Source organism: Cydia strobilella, chromosome 14 (genome assembly GCF_947568885.1).
Source record: "Cydia strobilella chromosome 14, ilCydStro3.1, whole genome shotgun sequence".
NCBI classification, from domain to species: domain Eukaryota; kingdom Metazoa; phylum Arthropoda; class Insecta; order Lepidoptera; family Tortricidae; genus Cydia; species Cydia strobilella.
Genome location: NC_086054.1, coordinates 5,848,378 through 5,854,776, shown reverse-complemented (window position 1 = coordinate 5,854,776; position 6,399 = coordinate 5,848,378). Strand labels below are relative to the sequence as shown.

Genomic DNA, 6,399 nt, shown 5'->3' with positions numbered 1-6,399 from the left:
CTTTCAAACGTTTTAAACGTATTTTTGTAAATGTTTAAATATGAAAATAATTGATAGTTTAAAAGCACTCGGAGAATACCGCCACGGCATTTTTAACCAAAATTAGGAGGGTTTGATGAAAATGCAAAAATGTTATAGAAACACCAACTTTTATTAAGTTTGCGAAATGGGGAAACAAGATTGCTTTATAGAATCAACTAACAACAACGTCAGTAGTGCTTAACGTTAGTAGTTGCATATTCGATGAAAACGAACTGGAAGATTTGGTTCAGACAAAAATTAACAATCTCGACGGCCTTACCCATCTGGCTTTCGATCCTTTGAGCCGCGATGGGTTTTATTTTTCTTTATATCATGATATCTTACGGTGGCCCTGGAAAGGATTGTTACATCATTTTAATATGCCACCATACCTCAATATAAAAAAATAAAAATAAATAGATTGTGTCACGGATTACTATCCGTATTCCATATTTGAATAATACTTCATTATTGGAATATTCAATTTCGACGTTTCAAGTCCTCTATAGCACTCATGATAATGGTAGGTAATTACTTACCAAATTTTACAAACATCTATAAAACATGAAATAAAACCATCGAATTTAAACTGTTGTGAGACATACTAATATTAAATCATTTTACGGTTTAGACTCACTACTACTAGTGAGTCTAAACCGTAAAATGATTTAATATGAAATAAAACATTTCATTAAAAATTCAATTTTTAGGGTTCCTTACCCAAAGGGTAATAAAAAACGGGATCCTATTACTAAGACTCCGCTGTCCGTCCGTCTGTCTGTCCGTCTGTCACCAGGCTGTATCTCATGAACCGTGATAGCTAGACAGTTGTAATTTTCACAGATGATGTATTTCTGTTGCCGCTATAACAACAAATCCTAAAAACAGAATAAAATAAATATTTAAGTGGGGCTCCCATACAACAAACGTTGTAAATTTAAATCTAAAGAACTCTGGTGTGAATTTGCCTTTTTTCGAGCCACCTTTTTATCTTACTGACTGGTTAGGTTGAAAATTTCAAAAAAAATAATGGAGCGCTTAACAAGTTCAACAAAGAATTAGAAATAATACTACTATAGAACTGTTTTATTATTTAATTGTGGTCCCATAGTAAATTAAAAAGGAGCGCTGTGCCTCCGCTCCTGCAGAGGAGCCGGTGGCCACCATATCACAGCCGCCACAAGGTCAGGTGGTGGTGTTGGCGGCAGTGTAGGTGACCTCGGCGGCGATTCCAGTTCGCTCGCCGAAGAAGTCGACGCCTCCGGTGTCGGCGGTGGTGTTACACCGTCCGGCGATGACGGTGGTGGCGTATTAATTCCGCTGCAAACAGAATAAACAGTTTATTACTTATTTTAAACTTTATTGCACAATGCACACAAAAAGTTTTTGGTCCTTTCGGATCTCGTATCCCAGCGTTGGACCATTACGGACCAAATATTTTCAATGGGATTGAGATCCGGAGAGCGCGAGGGCCATGGTATTGCTTTAATGCCACTGGGTTTCTGTTGAAGCCAATTTTGCACCAGGCGACATTTGTGTATAGGGCAGTTGTCGTGTATGAATATTACTTCAGGCACGTCTTCTTCCGGATACACTGTCCTCACTGACGGCACCATTGTGTCCTGCAGAACCTCCAGATAACTCGCGCCATTGGCCCTCTCGGGTAAATATACGAGCTCTCCCGGACCAGCTGCACTCATCCACGCCCACATGTTAACTACAACTCTTCCTGACTCTAAACATGGGACCACATTCCGCGGGTCGTATCGTGTATTATCCACACGCCATAAATTCTTGCGGCCCACCTGGCTCGACTTAAAAGACTTCTCGTCGGAACCATGCTCTTAGTCCGATGAAGCTCTACGTGGCCGAGCTGGACTCTGAGCATGGCTGGATCGTGCGCCCTTTGTTGTTTTCGTTCCTCATCAATCTTCTCTTTCTTCATGACATTGGCCATTTCTTCTACCACCTTTATCACTTCTGCAGGGTCGAGCGTGTTGTTTGGTTCATCTTTCACAAACGCATTCAAAGGCACTTGTGGTTCACTGTTGCCGCTATAACAACAAATCCTAAAAACAGAATAAAATAAATATTTAAGTGGGGCTCCCATACAACAAACGTTGTAAATTTAAATCTAAAGAACTCTGGTGTGAATTTGCCTTTTTTCGAGCCACCTTTTTATCTTACTGACTGGTTAGGTTGAAAATGTCAAAAAAAATAATGGAGCGCTTAACAAGTTCAACAAAGAATTAGAAATAATACTACTATAGAACTGTTTTATTATTTAATTGTGGTCCCATAGTAAATTAAAAAGGAGCGCTGTTCCTCCGCTCCTGCAGAGGAGCCGGTGGCCACCATATCACAGCCGCCAAAAGGTCAGGTGGTGGTGTTGGCGGCAGTGTAGGTGACCTCGGCGGCGAGTCCAGTTCGCTCGCCGAAGAAGTCGACGCCTCCGGTGTCGGCGGTGGTGTTACACCGTCCGGCGATGACGGTGGTGGCGTATTAATTCCGCTGCAAACAGAATAAACAGTTTATTACTTATTTTAAACTTTATTGCACAATGCACACAAAAAGTTTTTGGTCCTTTCGGATCTCGTATCCCAGCGTTGGACCATTACGGACCAAATATTTTCAATGGGATTGAGATCCGGAGAGCGCGAGGGCCATGGTATTGCTTTAATGCCACTGGGTTTCTGTTGAAGCCAATTTTGCACCAGGCGACATTTGTGTATAGGGCAGTTGTCGTGTATGAATATTACTTCAGGCACGTCTTCTTCCGGATACACTGTCCTCACTGACGGCACCATTGTGTCCTGCAGAACCTCCAGATAACTCGCGCCATTGGCCCTCTCGGGTAAATATACGAGCTCTCCCGGACCAGCTGCACTCATCCACGCCCACATGTTAACTACAACTCTTCCTGACTCTAAACATGGGACCACATTCCGCGGGTCGTATCGTGTATTATCCACACGCCATAAATTCTTGCGGCCCACCTGGCTCGACTTAAAAGACTTCTCGTCGGAAAATATGGCATGTGTAAAATCAAAATCCCTCATATCTCGAGCGAAATTGACGCGCGCTGTTTTTTTTACGTGTCAAAACAATTTTTTTTGCCGGCTTTCGGTGGTGGATGCCGACCCTATGAAGAGCGTTTCGCACGGTTTGCGGAGAACAATCAAATGCCGCCGCAAAGTGCTGAATAGGCGTAAATGGATGCTCTTCATAGGTGGCGATCAGTTGGTCCAAACGCTGGCCAGCAATAATGCGTTGCGGTTGGGGACGGGGTTGATTTTCTAAACTTGCTTCTCCGTCGTAGCGATGAATCCAGCGGCGTGCTGATTCTCTCTAAAAAAAAAGAAATGTAATGATCAAAATATGTCGCTTGCAACCCTCCTTTGCGTATTGAACTAATATCTACTACATGTTTAAACACTCCATGTAAACAGCTAAAATGTTTTCTGCTACAAGGTGATAAAGCGTATATGTAAATAACACAATTCTACTCTATAAGTCAACGAATAATATTATTTAAAATTTTAATAATTAAGTAGTTGAAGTATTGTGAGGTAATCGATCACATGTATACTGAAAACCAATTTTTAACTTAAAACAGCAGGATATATATGAATAAAAAAAAACTAAATCTTAATAACCTAATAATACTATAAATACTTTTTATTTAACTTTGCACAGCGTAGTTAGTTGTATAAATAAAAAAATATTCACTTACCGTAATTTGTAATTCTTCCGAGATTTGACTAATATTATATCCTTCTTCTCTTAAAGAAATTATACGGTTTCGCACATACGTTGACAAATTGCCGTGATCCATGATTGCGACGGTTAAGACACGTGGTGCGTTTTAGATGCGCAAGATGCAACTGACTAGACTAGACAAAACACGTGCAAGCTACGTAAAGATTGTGAACAATGACAGCTACTTTACAAAAAAAGGATCTTTGTTTCTCATTGGTCAACAAATTAGGGGCGGGTCAAGTCAAAAATCAACGTTTGCAAGCGATACTGTTTTGAAAGTGGTCGACTCTGGCTTTGGCCGATAGTACAACAATCGGTTTCACCTGCTGCCAAGGCCGTTGGATCCAATTATGACGTGTCGTTTGCCATCAGTCGGTGGGCATGAGCCGCATTCGATAGGAGCGGTTGAATTCGCTTGCAACCACCAGCACTTGTTAGCGTTGCCGAAACAACCCGGGTTGCTCGATATTTCTGCCCACAGTTGGGATTGGACCGGTTCGATCGCAGCGGCATAAGCTAGGACCACCAATGTCACTGTAGCCAGTGATACCTTCTTTGATCTCGGTGTTTTCTTGTTGACCTCTGCTAGCTTTGGTGGCGGGGGTGGTCCATGCACTACGCTGATGTTATCGATCGGAGTGGCCCCGGACACGCGGCGCATTACACCGTCCTTCTCGACGTACGTATACGCTTTTGTTCTGTATATTTTTTCTTTACCAGTGGCGTTCGAATTCTGGGTTCAACTCTGGGTTTTGTCTTGTTCTTGTTGGCCTTAGCTTTCTGCTGTTGGCTCGTTTTTGTCTTGTCCATGTTTCTTTTACTTAAAAGTAAAAAGTATGTTTGTGTAGCTTATTGCCGGCAGTTACAATTTGTGCCCTTCCTACTAAGGTACACCCGGCCTTCAAACCCCAGCTTGTAGCTGGAGAGATATCCACTAAGAAGCTAATCTCAAATGTGCGGACAGCGCTAAGCGCGTGTTGTTCTATGAACTCAATATAGGGGGGAATAGAACAATATCTAAGTACCGTTGGTAGCGGTATATGTCGCACACGTCCTTGAAGGGGACATAAGTTGAATTCATGTCAATATGGGTCACACTACGTGACGTCATTTTTGGCAGACACACAAGTTTGTCTGCGTGCACGTATGTTGCGAGTAATCGCAACACCGTATTCAGAAGCGGGAACGCTGCCAATTTGGACGCTATGTGCAGTATTTCCGCGACGGATAATTCCGTATCAAAGAAATACCGCAAATAACAGTACCCATTTTTTGTGAATAATTTCTCCCCCACGAAGCACAGCTCTCCGAAATCCACAGTTCGGAGATCTGCGTAAACGCGCTGGCGTTTAAAACGCATGGTCTCGAACACAGGCAAGTGTTCGAAAACAAAGTTGCGACAGGCAAGCCGCAACTAAAACAGTGCGAACAGGCAACTTCACACCGTACAAAACATTCACTCGATTGCTCAAGTTAATGTATGTTCGTATTCGTATATTTTAATTAAATGTATATATTCGCAAAAATAAGGAAAATTAATATTGTTTATTCGCAAATTGTATTACCTAACCATCGCTACCACGCCACTGTTACCACGCCACTCACACATCAAACATTTCATTGCAACCCCTTCAACGGCCGCGCCAACGGCATCTTTCTTACACGCACACTATGCCGCCAAACCATTAAGATCGCTACCAATCCATTTTTATAGGGGCGTGGGACGGACAATAATCTACTACTGGTGTCTATCTCAAAAAATAAACTCGTACTTTTTTAACTCGCCCAGTTTCAAGACTTCCGAGCACTAGTATGGTTGATTAAACTATTATGTGATGGTTAACTGTTGAAGTGCGGGACGTCCAGGGGTATAATGACAACACTAGAGTTAAGTGTGTTAAGTGTTAATCTTTATTGCAAAATTATGGCCTTATATACTAGTCAAATGTACAGATGTTCTTTGTTCTGGTTAATTGTTGCGTAATACAGTAGATTTCCTTTGTTTGTCAGGAATGCTAACATATGAGAGTGTGACGTATCAAATCAGCTTAGAGATAGGTATTAGTTGTACAGGGTGATATTCGGCTGTGGCCTACACCACAGCTTCCCCGTTTTTTCTTCTTATTCTTATTTTACTTATGGGTAAGGTGTACATATAGTTTCTTCGAATTCTATTGTGGAATATAATGAAATGGTAATTAGTTAATTACCTTTTGTTTTTTTTTAGTAATTCTATTTTCTGAAGGATGAACCGCTAGACCTATTCCGACCTTTAGCCAGTCCTTTACCTTATAATATATACCGTGTACCGCTCATAAGTCTCATAACCCATTTGTTTCCAGGATACCGTTACTAATTTTTAATGTAATCACCTACCTTCATAACACAATTTTGATAATACTAATTATATTTGTCATATTGTTGCCAGATGGCGCGGCAGCACCCACGATGCCCGCATTTTCCATAGCAGGCCTTACTAAGTAGCGTCACAGAAACACTTATCTACAGGAATGCCTACTCATTACAAGCGAGTGAGGCCGAAATTGACGCTTACATTCGCAAGCAGTTCACAGAGAGTTTTAGGGGACGGGAAGACATTATTATTGCCGCATCTAAATT

At 41.6% G+C, this 6,399-nt stretch overlaps 1 long non-coding RNA gene across 1 annotated transcript; it reads right to left on the bottom strand.

Annotated features, from left to right (window-relative positions):
• Positions 1 to 2,290: 2,290 nt before the first annotated feature.
• LOC134747082 (uncharacterized) lies at positions 2,291 to 4,069 on the bottom strand. The gene is made up of 2 exons (XR_010128291.1): positions 3,755 to 4,069; positions 2,291 to 3,369 (listed from the first exon to the last, which is right to left on the bottom strand). It is a non-coding gene; the product is annotated as an uncharacterized LOC134747082 (long non-coding RNA).
• Positions 4,070 to 6,399: the final 2,330 nt, after the last annotated feature.